Genomic DNA, 14,582 nt, shown 5'->3' on the forward strand with positions numbered 1-14,582 from the left:
GTACGTGCATAAGCCACCCTTAGCCCTTTCACTCTGAACATTAACTGCTGGGGTGTGGTAGGTCCTATTTACATTCAGGTGGAGCGCTTCCTTGGACCACGTCTCCTGAAAGCATAGGACCTCGAATTGATAAAATAAATTCCCACCACAATTGGATATTTAACTTAGAACGAATCCCAGAAATATTCCATGATACTATGTTACAGAGGGGGGGATTAACATCAGAAGGGCGGTTACAGGGGTGTGCTGCAAACCCGGATAAGTCATCATTTACATGTGTGGATGGAAAGGGGACAGTTAAAATGTCCTGTAGGGTAGTTTGAGCTTCAGTCTGTGGGCCCAGAGATCCATATGCCTCAAGTCTACTATTGACAACCAAACATACATTTGGGTTACTAGTTGAAAGAGAGACATTTGGGATATCATGGCAATCGCCCTGTATCTCCGAAATCGTTTTCAGGGGCCCTTGAACCAATCCACTATCGTTACTAACATAATGATCACATATAGTGTCATCATTTCTCATTAAATTCAGCCCAAGATGACTCCCGTGGTCTGATCTGCTGATGATATGATTATATAATACGTGAGTCCTAGGGTCCAGTCAATCAATATCTTCTAAGGAAGTCAGGGGATCGAAGCTTTTATAGACTGGGACAGGATATCTAGGCTGCCTTAGTCTAGAATAGTTATCTCTCGCAGGGAGAAGACCCTGTTGTATTGGCGAATATAATGGGCGGTATAAGTACCCCAATGGTACTATGTTTATAGCATTGGGATCTGGAGGTCCCCTATTGCCCCTTTCTAGGATTGTGTGCACCAATGAAGGTGATTTAAAGGTTAGTACAACACAGTCCCCATGAAAAGATTTGGCTGAGGGACCGACCCACCCAATCCTACGCGCCATTTTAAAATCGGAGAAAAGGGTCTCGTTTAGGCCTATCCTCCTGGTTAAAAAGTGGATGGACTTGTTCTTTAATGTCGACCAGTGTTCAAAAGCATTGTTAGTTAGAGGAGGGACATTCGCCAAGACTACCGTATACGGAGTGACTTCTGGGGGCAGATGTAAGTTAAATGGTGGACTATGGACCTGGTCTGTCTGTTCTTGCGGTTTTCTGCCCTTCTCAATTGCTTTATTTCCGCCTATCACCCCTTCAGCCTGTACTGCCCTTTCTGGGCCAACGGGGTTACTGGGAGCTATCGTAGTGGGTCTATCTGTGCAAGGGTGTTGGCCAGCATGGGCAGATGAATTCTCTACGTTAGAGGAAATCGTATGGGAGTTATTACTCCTATTTGATATTTGTTCAGTAGATTTTGAATTGGTAGTTGGGACAGCAACCATACCCAAGCCCCTATTAGGTGGGTTGCGTTCGTTTGAATTGGTGTTAGCTATCGATCTTACTGAGAATGTACTACTAATCAGCTCCTCTATTTTTCAAAGTCTGGCTTCTACTGTGGTTACCTTTAGCATGATAGGTTCTAAAAAAGTTGACAGCATTGTCTCAAGTCTACCCCAAAAGTTCCCGTCAAGTACATTGTCAACAGGTTTAACAGTCTCGCTCTGTTTCCCAGTAGTCGGGGGACCTTTATTGGGTTCACCCGTGTCAGCGACAGGTTCCACCTTGTTCACATTTACCCTTTGTGCGGGTTTACTCTGTTTTGAGGTGGTTTTGCCTTTCCTTTTATTTCGAGCAGATTCAGTGGTGTAATTTAGCTTGCGAATGGCCTTTTGCCTTCTAGTGGTGACTTTGGAACTGACAGGGCTTAATCCGCAGTCTGGGGGTGAAGGTAATGGCTCATTATTAGTTGTCGTGGCAAGGTCTGTAAGTCCTGGTGTAGTAGAGAGTCTGCTCCGGAAGGGTTGAGGTGTTAACGAAAGCCTTCGTTCTGTCAGTTTTATTTCGTTTATCAGGCATGATTCTGCCCTTTGGAGAAAGGCATCTAGTGTCCCAGTAACATTTGAACCTTTAACGTGCTTTAGCTTGCTCATGTTAAGCGGTCACTAGCCACAATAATACAAATTAACAAGGCAATTACACTAAATGTAGCATTGGTCCCATTAAGAAAAGAAAAGAAATGAAAGAAATCTTAGGGAAATGGCCCAGCCCAGCCTCTTACTGTCTCTGACGGGCGCAGAAAGGACCGCCCTTGGCCCCGGCTTCGCCCGGGCACACCCGCGCGCGTCCCGTGCTGCGGAAGTCCTGAAAAGCTTTTAGCAGTGCCTCCTGGCGTGCAGATGGTGCTGGCAAAAGCGCAACAGCGCTGTTTACTGCTATGGACCTTGGGGAGTGTAGTCCTCGCTCTACTCCCGGTCCGTGGTCCGCTCATGGTCCGTTCTATTAGCTCCTCTCACTCCGACCGCCAGCAGAGATTGTGGCTGTGTGCATTTGGGCGTCCCGCGCTGCGGGAGCCCTGGAAAGCTTTTGACAGCGCCTCCTGGCACGCAGATGGTGCTGGCGAAAGCGCGACGGTGCTGTTTACCACTATGGACCCTGGGGAGTGTAGTCCTCGCTCTACTCCCAGTCCGCGGTCTGCTCCTGGTCCGTTCTATTAGTTCCTCTCACTCTGACCCCCAGCAGAGATTGTGGCTGTGTACATTTGGGCATCCCGCGCTGCGGGAGCCCTGGAAAGCTTTTAGCAGCGCCTCCTGGTGCGCAGATGGTGCTGGCGAAAGCGCGACAGCACTGTTTACCGCTATGGACCCTGGGGAATGTAGTTCTCGCTCTACTCCCGGTCCGCGGTCCGCTCCTGGTCCGTTCTATTAGCTCCTCTCACTCCGACCCCCAGCAGAGATTGTGGCTGTAAGTCTTTGTCACTGAAGTCAATGTATGGGGATTGTACGTGGAGCCCTGATAGTGTACTGACGGTAACTGCTTCCTCTTGTTATTTCTAGTGTATTGCATTATCGCAAAACCAGAGGTTCTGATCCAGTGCACATCTACCTCGCTAACACCAAAGATCTGAGGAAAAGCATCATCCCTTCTGATAATCCAATTAAATCCTAGCAAAAATAATCTGGTCCTATACTTGCCCCAAAACAACTTTACAAAAGGGTGAAAAATTCAATCAGAGTATGACGCTCAATATGTCCATGACTGCAATGAGTTCCTTAAATTCTTCTCCAACAAAATCATGCTAATGAGCAATACAATACCTTTGCTAGAAAGGCCAATTTATGACCTATCCTTGCCATCTCTACAAGTGTTAGACACGGATAAAGTTCTTGATCACTAAACCAGATCTTACTAACTGTAACTGAAATCTAAAACTATTGTACTGGCAACAATAATTAAAGTAAACTTGCCAGCATTTCCTATTTACTGTGCTATCTTATTAATATTTATTTTTCTGAGGGTATTTTGTTTTTTTGCTAGACTGTTCAGACCGTTCCGCTGCAAAAAACAAACTCAAGTTGACCCGCACAATTTCTTAACCTTTAGACCTACATGAAACCTTCTGTGGCTGATTAAAGTTTCATAGAAATGTTTCTATATTCAGCTTAATAATCGCATTGAAGAAAACATCTCCTTACTTCCTAATTATCTGATTCCAGAAAGTGCTGATGTCCACTCTGAACATTTTGGATGACTTGCACTGCATGTTCAAGGATGGAACAACCTGCCTTGTTCTTTCGGACCTCTGTGGCATTCAGCACTGTTGAAAGCAGAGAAAGCTGCAGATCTTGGAAATACGCAAGGGCTTTGGAGAGAAGCTTTTACATTGGTTCAAGTCTTGCCTGAAGACAATTTGTCAAGGTAAGAAGATACTCACCTAAGTTGGCAGGTACCCAATGCGGAATCCCACAAGGCTCCATTCACGCTTTGAAGCTTTTCAGCCTTTGCATTGATTCCTTGGGCAATCCTAGTGGAGAATGTGTGTAGAGATTTGTCAATATGCTTAGGACACTTACATAAGCCTGAATACCTATATTGAAGGCATCTTAACTCTAAAGTCCTATCTTAAGGGGATTTAACCCTGGATCTCCGCCAGCTACACAACCTAAAAATCCCAAAATGATTAAAGACTGTCTGGATGAATTCAGCATCAATGGACTCTCTCCACAGAAACTAAATCTCTATGTATTTGATTAGATCCTCACCATACCATGCTGTTCGATGCGGAAGAAGTAGTCAACAGAGCCACTCTTGCTGTCAAGAAACCCAACCACTTCCTTTAACCCTATGACTTAAGACTTGTTGTTCAATAACTAGTTGTAGTAGTGAAAACGCTCCACAAGTTACAATTGGAACAAGCTTTATGGAGCATCCACTCGTGTCTCAACTCCAGCAGCAAATGCCTTCACACACATTTGGAATTAAGAACCCAACTTGCATTTCAACACATGACATAAAAGCTTGTTGCTAAGCTAGGCTGTACATTACAGTGTACCCAAACTGTGAAGAACTAGGAATTCTTCACATCTAACATTCTTCTACATTACTACATACCTTCCTTCCTTATAATAAAAATTCAACATAAAAATAAATAAAACTGAATACAGAAAATACCTAAACTATGAACCGTACTTACTGTTTCCAAGTGTAAATATCCACTTGTACAATTAATACAATATAAAATTCTCAAATCTTTTAGGTAAACACCACTTTCTGGCCTGTAAATTAGAACTATTAGATAAACCATCTGACTCATAGTTTGGAGATCCCACATTTTTAACCTCCACAGTGTCACTGCTACAATCAGGAACATTGTAATTATGACATTCTTTCAGCATAGAAATATTGACTTTGGCCAACCTGGATAAACTCCACCACGAGCCATTACTTAAATAGGCTGATGTTTCCCAAGTTTCAAAACTTTAAATACCCCAGAAAACTTAGAATAACATTTCTTGGCATGTAATGGCAGCTTGATTTTGACTTTTATCGCCTACAGTCAACTGTTTCTGTTTACAAATTCCCCCCTCCATCATGTACTTTTCCTTTTTTATACCATTTTCATTCACTAATTTGTACATTTATTTAAGATCAACCATATTCTCTTTTGGCATCAACCAATTAGGATTTAACTCTTGCCTAAGTTTCCTTTTTCAAGTAAAAGAAATGGTGAAAATGTGGCCGTACAATGTAGTGCACAATGGTAAGACCAAATAAGATCCGCTACATGTTTCCTAACTTCTAAGCGTGCTTTAAGGCTAATTGAATACCTTCAAGCAAGGTTTAATTGAACCTTTCTACTAAGCCATTCATATTTGGTGAATGTAATGCAGTCTTTAAATGTTGAATATTAGCTTTCTTAAGGAAAGATGTGAAAAACTGGACATAAACTGTGTACCATTATCCGAAACTACATACTCTGGTAAATCTTCTCTCCTGAACAATTTCTGTAAAAATTCTACCGCATTCGAATTCGCATGTGACACCCATTTTACTTCCACCCATTTTTTAAAATAATCAATCACTACTATAATATATGCTTTGCCATTCAAAATACCTTCATAAGGATTTAAAACATGGATAGCTAACTTTTTCCATGGCTTCTCGGGGACAGACAAATGTAAATGGGTAACTTGTTGCGTTTTAAGTACTTTGTCAGAATCTGCACAAGTGGAACAATCCTTTACAAAACAAGTAATATCAGTGTCCATGTATGGCCACCAAAATTGCTCCCTTGCGTTCTTTTTTTTTTTTTGTAAATCTATTTTATTGATTTTATGTTTTTATCTCAAATAATACATGTATACAAGTAATATCGGACTTTTTTGGGTTGGTACAGTAGTTTTGGTACACGCACATTTGAATGCCTCAGATGCACTCCCAAGACAGTAGAAATGCTATGAAAAAAACATATGGTTTTGGGTGCAGTTACAATTTATGTCCATTAATCAACTCAGAAAAGAGAGTAGGGACAGAAAGGCAGGACAGTTACTATGAGCATGCAGTTCTAGTTGTCCAGCAGACCATTCACGTTATTATACATCTATTACTGATTGCCTATACATGTGTTAGCATACTGAAAATATGATAGCATTGATACTTGCAAATGGCTAGATAATACTAATAGATTAACAAGTGAAGGCAACAAGATTGCATAAACTAACGGAAAAAAACAGAAAACGTGTGTAACAGTAGCCCAGCCCGCAATGCCTCACTGCTTCCATGTGTGGTTTTGTACGTTACTCTCACAGCTGGCGACTACTAGTAACCCCTTCGCTTCCGGGCTGCATGTTAGTATATTTGTACAACCAGCATGTACTTGTCAGCTTAAGAAAAAGGGAAGTGTTGTGGTGTATACGCTATCCAAACTCGTATGCATGCTAGTTGTCCACAGAGTGTACTTCAGTGGAGTCCCCAAGCATCATGTCTGCATTCTGTTGCAACTCAGTATAAAGAGTGTCCCAGCACTCAGCAATGGGGACCTTGCACAGTCCCAGGGTTTCCTCACACCTAATTGCGAGATTTTCTGCCTTGGCCCACCCGAGCATTGAGTTCCACCAGGCCTTTATATGGGGAGGGTCTGGTGCTTTCCATTTTTTTGTTATCAGCCTCTTAGCCACTATCAGTCCCAGATCTAGAAATCTGGATGTGACCTTCGTGCTGGGTGTCCTGCGAAATTTGTGAAACAGGTATGTTGGCTAATCAAAAGACACCTCCTGACCGATACAGGTACGCAAAATTGTGGCCATCTCACTTCAGTATGCGCCCACCCGGGTATAGCTCCAAAGCATGTGTATTAAATCAGCCCCATTCTCAGCCAAATCTCGGACACTGCATTTGCGCTACTGAAGTATTGGTTAATTTTGGCAGGTGTGAGATATGCCCTGTGGACTATATAGAGCTGTATCTGCCGGAAGCGCATGTTCCTGGGAATGTGTATTGGGCTTTCAAGTACCCAAGCCCAATCTGTGTCAGTGAACTGGTATCCCAAGACCCATTCATGATGGAGTGAATCCAGGCTAATTGCTGCATGAGTCTTTAGTGAGGCTGCGAACCAGCGCTTTAGGTGTATGCCCAGCCCCATGACATGTAAGTACTGCATGGTGAGATGCATTCGTGGTTCTGTGGTGATGTCCCCCCATTTTGCCGTGAGTGAGGATATCAGTGAGTGATGTGCTTGAATTCGCCCTGGTGGGAGCCCCTCTTCCTCTACAAACGACATATAGGGTATGAGCATTTCCTCACGATAGAGGTCTCCAAGCGTTTGGACTCCGTTTTCCTGCTACCCCCTGGATGCTGATGCAGTGATTACCGCCTGCCCACTGGGGGTTCCCTCTATAGGTATCGCTGGCGCATAGGGGATCACAAAACCAATACAAAAAGGGGAACCCCTGTAACGAGAATAAGGGTAGAGATTCAGGGGAAAAGACAAAATGAATACAAAGAAAGGGTCTCTACCCGTAATTTTGCAAACGTACAACGTATCGTTATTGAATAGATCAACACTAGGACTAAGGAAAGGGGAGGGAACAAACAATAAAGTCAAAACATAATAAAAAAAACACAATTTAAATGTAATAATATTTTTTAATTTTTGAAAAAAAGTTTTTTTGGGAATATATTAAACCAATTTCAGATGAATGAATTCAGTACACAATTAAAGCAAAAAAGATTTTCAGAATAACAATGAAAATATTGGACAGGGTCCCAGGCGTACTCAAAGAATCACACACTTACACATTCATACCAGGATCAATCCACAGAATCAGCACTCAAAATATACATTCACATATAAAAGGATGCTCAAAAGAAGAGCATGACTCAGTATGTACACAAAATGAAATGAACATTCAAAATCGTATTAGGCGACATATGTTCAGTTTTGAGGAATGGGGACTTGGGTGTACCACATGTAGACGCCGACGCGCGTTTCGGTGAAAGCACCGAAATCTAGGTGCCACCTTCCTCAGGGCTAAACAGGGTCTTGGACTGAATATAGTTACGTGCTGGGACCTATCAAAAAACATAATAATGATGAAGTGCTTATATTATATAGATAAATAACATTGCTTGTCCAAAAGTCAAAAAAACATAAGTGAACCAAAATCCTTAGTCGTAAGTGTTGACAGTACCACTGACAATAAATGGAACTCTTGATCCCTACATGGAGGGGTAAAGGATAAATAGGAGAATACACTAGATAAGCCAAGACATATAGCCAGACAGGAAGAGAAAGGTAGATAAAGGGGGGGGGGGGTAGAAAGGAGGCAGGGGGGGGGAAAAGAGAAAGAAGAAAGAGGAAAAGAAAGAGGATTTTTTCACAGGAGAGCTTAAAGGATCGTTAACGCTCACCTGCGTAGTCACATATGAAATGAATACAGGATAGTTATGGTGGTAGTCATTCAACGCTAGAGCTGGGGTGCTTCTGCCAGGGAGTACATAGAAAAAAACGAAAAAGCAACAAGATTGGACGTGCGGATCTTGGGGGGGGGGGTTCAAGTGGTCAAAACAGGTCATAATAGAGAGAATCCAGAGGGTCTCTAGTAAAGAAATGTGTGGGGAACGCTGAGATTTGGAGTATTAGTAAGGTCACATCTCTGTTCAAAAATGCATAACACTGAGGGTCACGTAGAGCATGAGAGGCATGTGAGAATATTGGCAGAGTCCAAATTAGCTACACTGCGATTTTAAGTGTCTGCAGAATAACGACTCAGTTCAAGAAAGCACGACACTGGTAGACTGCAGAAAAGCTGCCGGTGGCACATAAAAGAAAATAGAAAAAATATAGAAAATGTACCTAACGGTCGAGGGTATGTCCCCGTACTCAACTGCAGGAGGCTAATTAAAGGAGTTCCGGGTGTGGCGAGGAGAATCTGTCGATCCTGCGAAAATTAAATAACATCGGATAGAGTGGTAGGACAAACGAATCGTAAGGGAAAAGGGGGAAAGAAAAAAGTAGAAAACAGATAAAGAAATCAAACTATATCTACCTGAATAAATAGGATAAGACAAGCCTAGGAAGGCGTCTTCATAATGGAAGACACTCCGTGTTATGTAAAGACTCCTACGATAGCATCTATAGGCCACAGCAAACAACAAGGGTTCCGGTGGTCGCAATCTTGCGCCCGGATGGAAGAGATTGATTATTCACTCCAGAGGGTAGGGCAGTCGCGTAGTTGTAGTGTCTGCACAATGACGGTCTGTTAGCCACCGCGCTATCCACTGCAGCTGAGAGACCAGGTAGTAATGCTCGAGGCAAGGAACCGCCAACCCCCCTTGGTCCGTCGGCAAGTAAAAAAATTTCAGCTCCATTCTATGTCTGGCGTTGCCCCAGATAAAGTCCCTGATCTGTTTTTCTATGGTGGTGAAGAAGGAGGCTGGTACGTACATCGGCAAGTTTGTGAAATAGTATAACAGCCTCTGGAGTACCACCATTTTTGTGAGCGCCACCCTGCCCGGTACGGCCAGCGGTAGTGTACTCCAAAACCGCATCTGTGATTTGATGGATGTCACCGCCCTTCCCAGGTTCCCATCAAAGAGGTCATCTGATTGGCGATAGATCTGAATTCCCAGGTAGCGGAATGTATCCGCCTGCCACTGTACCCGCTTGTCACTCATGACAAGACCCGGGTCCCAGAGTCCCTCCTTGAATGAGTAGATGTGGACTTGTCTATATTCACTCTTAGCCCAGAGAGTGCAGCAAATTCTTCCAGTAATCGAGCCAGCTGAACAGGGACTTGGTCGATGTCTCTTATGTAAATAAGGAGATCGTCTGCGTATAGCGACACCTGATGCGTGGTATCGTCTAGGGGCACTCGTCATCCAACCGGGCGCGCAGCGCCTCTGCCAGTGGCTCCACTGCGAGCGCGAATAGGAGTGGGGACAAATGGCACCCCTCTGTATTGGAAGGGAGTCTGAGATGTAAGGGCCCACTTTGACTCAGACTGTGGGGTTAGTGTAGAGTAGGCGTGTTAATTGAATAAAATCTGGGCCCAAATCAAATTTCTCAAGTACTATAAACAGATAGTCCCACTCCAGGGAATCGAAGGGCTGTGCCAGGTCTAATACTAGGCATCCCGCAGGTGGTCACTCCCTCCCCGCGTATGTGGACACCCTGAAGAAACGCCTTAAATTGAGAGAGGTATTACAGGATGGCACAAAACCTTTTTGGTCTGTATGGACCAGCGTTGGAACTACTTGTGCCAATCTGTCTGCCAACACCTTCATGAGTATTTTGTAATCGGTGTTGAGCAGGGCCAGGGGCCTGTAGGAGCCCATCTCCACTGGGTCCTTGCCGGGTTTCAATAGTGATATCAGGTGTGCTTCGCACATGGAGGGCGGGAGTTGTTTGGCCTCTAATGCAGTAGTGTACACAGTGTTAAGATTCTGCACAAGAGAGACACGGTATGCCTTATAGTACTCTGCCGGTAAACCATCCGGGCCCGGCGACTTCCCGGAAGCTAGAGACTGTATGGCCTCCCCAATCTCTTCCAGTGAGATCTGTATCTGTACGTTAAGCGCCTCCCTGTGTTCCCTCACCGCTATGGGTAACTGTAAGGTGCTTATAAACCTCTCTAGATCTCGCTCATCACATCTTCTTTGGGATTGGTATAGACGGGCATAGTGTTGTGTCAAGGCTTCATGCATAGCATCTGTCCTGGGACCCCTCGCAATGTCCCGATTGGGGCGCGGGTGCATTCCTGCCTTATTAGCCAGGCTAGCAACCTGCCTGCTCTGTCTGCTGTAGTGTGCGTACGGGCTGTATGCGCAGTATAATTGTGACAGCGAAGTCGCTCCAGTTGCTCCGTGTGATTTGAGCGTAGCGCTTCTGGGATCCCGAGTCTCTGCCTGCCCCTTCTCCCTCTTGTTCGTACTGTAGCAGCTGTGTGTCTATTTTTGCAACAGAGTCAGATAATTGCCTGCGGATATTCCATGTGGCTCCCATGCAATGACCCCTAATCGAGACTTTAAATACCATTCAATAAGCGCATCACTAGCCGTGCCTTCGTTTAATTCAAAATACGCTAGGATTGCCGTCCCCAGCGATGATCGGAACGCCGAGTCCTCTAACGCACTGGGCTGGAGTCGCCATGTAGGGACCGGGGGATGCTGCATCTCCCATCTGAGCTGTATCAACAGGGGTTTATGGTCGGAGTGGGTCCGTCCTAGGTATTCAATGCTTTGGACCAAAGAGAGTAATGCATGCGACCCCACCAGCCTGTCCAGGCACACATGCAGTCCGTGCATTGTACAGTAGTGAGAGTATACGCGAGCGGTGGGGTTAAGGAAGTGCCATATGTCAGGTAGAGCCCAGTGTGTAAGCCAATTAATTTGAGAGGGCCGTCGCATTGGATGTAGAGGGGTGGGAATGACCTGTCTAGATCTACGTTGAGCATCGAATTGAAATCTCCGCCCACCAACCAGGGGATCCCACTCCACTGAGCCAGTACCCCTGATATGCATTCGAGAAAGGAGGCTTGGTCCGTGTTGGGGACATAGATGTAGCCTATCAATATCATTTGGCCATTTAAACGCCCCTTCACAAAGGTGTACCTGCCCTCCGTATCGTTTATGTCCTCTTCACGGACAAACGGGACTCCCTCTCTGACCCATATCAACGTGCCTCACGCATGTGATGAATATGTAGTGCCTGATACCTGACCCCTCCACCTCCTACGCAAGCGCTCAAGTTCAACCTGTGACATGTGTGTGTCCTGAAGTAATGCGATACTTGTCGCATGTCTTTGCAAGTACGAGAATATAGAGTACCTACGTGTAGGTGTGTGCATGCCGTGTATATTCCACGTTGTCACTTTAACCTGTGTAATGTCTGGCTAATGTACTTTTACTTTGGATTTGGGGCGAGCTGTGAAACATCAGGCATGCATTGTACGCGGGGGCTACGGGCTGACCATGTGGAACTAGAGCTTGAAACAAGAACCTTAACCAAATTAACGATTGGGGCGAACTCTGTGGTGACGCTCGTCCAAACTACTACTTTGCTCAACCAGGCAGTGACTGTTCCAGCGCGAAGACTGATAGGGGTGTAGGCAGCGTGTGTCCGACTATATACCTCTTCTATCCCTCTATGTTAAAGCACCATAACCCGTTTCCCAACCTGTGTGCTAGTGCTCGCGGTTCACCAAAAATGCGCTACATTGGCTGCGGCCTGTGTGCAGAGCATGTGTGTTTGACACGCTAAGGCTCCAGCGCTAGATTGTATATTGATAAGTAATCAGTAGTATAATCAATTAATTCAAGGAAGTCTCTACTTGCGTGTGCAGCCACCTTTACTATTCAAGTCTTTAGTAGTCTCTCATATGACCTCATCTGCGGTGTGACCCCAGAGCTGCACACCGTCGAAATCCTGAGGTCTGGCGGTGGACGAACCACTGTCAGTTGCCGAATCAGAGGAGCTTATTTCCCGGGACTCACTGTATATCTGGGTCCCCAATGTCGCAGCTACTTCCAGGGCGTCCCAACGCTCCAACTTGCTTTGTTCTGGATTTGGCGCCACTGCCCGCATGGTAGTGTCTCCCATCCGTCCTTGCCTACCCTACGACAGATCCTTTTGTTGGTTGGTCTAGATGCCTTCGCATTTGAGGGACGAGGTCCCGTCCGCATTCCTGACTCTTCCAACCAGTCCCACGTCTCTTCAGGTGAATCAAAGAAACGGGCAACACCCTTAGCCACCACCCTCAGCCTGGCAGGGAACAGTAGGGAGTAGGGGAGTTCCAGTTCGCGCAGTTGGCGTTTCACAGCGGTGAAGGTGTTTCTTCGCCTCTGCACCTGTGCCATATAGTCTGGGAATATCATGACCGAACTCCCACTGACCTTGAGATCGGAGAGCTTACGAGTTTTGCGTAAGACCACGTCTCTGTCCCTATAGTTTAAGAGTTTGTAGAGGAATGGTCTTGGTCTAATCCCTGGAGGGGGCTTGTGAGCCGGTACACGGTGTGTCCTTTCTACTACACAGTGCGGCGACAGTGTCACCGGGGGGCAGGGTGTCTTGAAGCTAACGCTCCACATAAAGCTCCAGGGTCCGGCCTTCTTCTCCCTCTGGAAGTCCCACCACACGGACATTATTGCAGTGAGCGCGCCCCTCTGCATCCTCAACTCTGTCCTCCAAGGTGTGCATGCAATCAATGACGTCTTGTAAGGCCGCGGCATGGCTTTGGGTGACGGGCTCCAGCTCCAATTGTGATTGAACATGTGACTGGACGTTCTCCGCAAAATTGTGGTGGTCAGTGCGTAAAAGAGTAAAGTCGGATGTTACCTTATCAATCCTGGACTCAAGGGATGATCGTCTCTGGTCCAACGCGGCTCTGATTTTTTCTACCGCTGCCAGTACCGAGTCCAGTATTGCAGCGAGCACCACGCTCGAGGTTTTGCTGGCCGTATCACCTCCTGTGTGTGTTGGCTCCAGAGTGCCAGTGCGCGCAACATTGTGCTGCCCATTACCAGCTTTTGCGCAAAGAGCATTGACTCCTGGCGTGAAGCAGCTGCTCAACAATATGTGCCTAGCCGAGTCATAAGTACAAGGCTGCCCCTGGTATCCGCTTATGCGCCCATGGGGCCGGCGCTGAATTCCCCAGTGTAGCGTTCTGCCACTGTAGAACACCATGTGATCAGGGTCCCATCCCCAGCGCACACCTCCACCAGGCCAACTACTGACAATGTGGTCCCACTGTCAAGGACGCGGGCATCTCCCAAACTTTCCGTGTGATTAGTCACCCGCTGGCAGGCCCGGGTTCACAGTAGGCGGTTTACACTCAGGCGGGGCCTTTCCGGCTCACCTCACCGCCGTGGGCACTCTGCATGGATGGTTCCCGGAGTCTTACCACCTCGCAATGTTGCCTCAGGATGTGGGAAAACGTGTGTCCTTGCCTGCTATATTCCCGGTGCCAACGTCTGTTGCTGCAGCCTCGTGGTAGGGCGGCTATTCATTGAGGGTAGCAGCTTTGGGGTGAGGTCACCACGTTTGCACTGACAAGCTGACTAGATTGCAGGTAGGCGCAGGGCGTGTCGCCTTTCCCCGCTGTGATTGTTTATGTGTCTGCCCTGCTCAGTTACAGCCCTACCAGCTAGGTCCTGCAGGAACAGGGTACAGGCCTCACCCGCTTCCAGGTTGCTGCCACAGACGGGCCAAGGCTAGCAACCGCTAGGCACTCCTGTCATCGCATCTCCGGCAGCATCTACAATCCCGGCGCCACCTCGTGCCGCTTCCGGGCAGCCGCATCACAGCAATTGAGACTGAGCCTCTTCTTCGGCACTACTCGGGCAGGGTCCACCTCACTGGACCTCCCGAGGACAAGCACAAGCGTGATAGTTTCCAGGCCGACTCTCCCGTCAGGGCAGCGCCCAAACGGCCGGGTGTCCGCTTCCCAAGATGCCGGAGATCTCAGCAGGTGCAGCTGTGTCTTCCCCAAGCAAACAGCACCTCTTCAGCCCCAGCAGCTTCTTCATGATTGTCGGTGCGCTCCCGCGCTCGCTACACAGCTGCACAGGCCGCTAACTCTTGACCACCAATATCACTGCCTGCGTCTGTTCTTATTTTGGTAATGGGGTCCCAACATCGACCGCAGCCTGGCGCCAGTTGAGTGCTGCCATTCTCCTGTACAGATGGGTCGGATTCAAGACAGAATTCAGGAGAACTGAGGGATTTGTAACGGAGCACTAGTAGCTCAC

Source organism: Triturus cristatus, chromosome 9 (assembly GCF_964204655.1).
Source record: "Triturus cristatus chromosome 9, aTriCri1.1, whole genome shotgun sequence".
NCBI classification, from domain to species: Eukaryota; Metazoa; Chordata; class Amphibia; order Caudata; family Salamandridae; genus Triturus; species Triturus cristatus.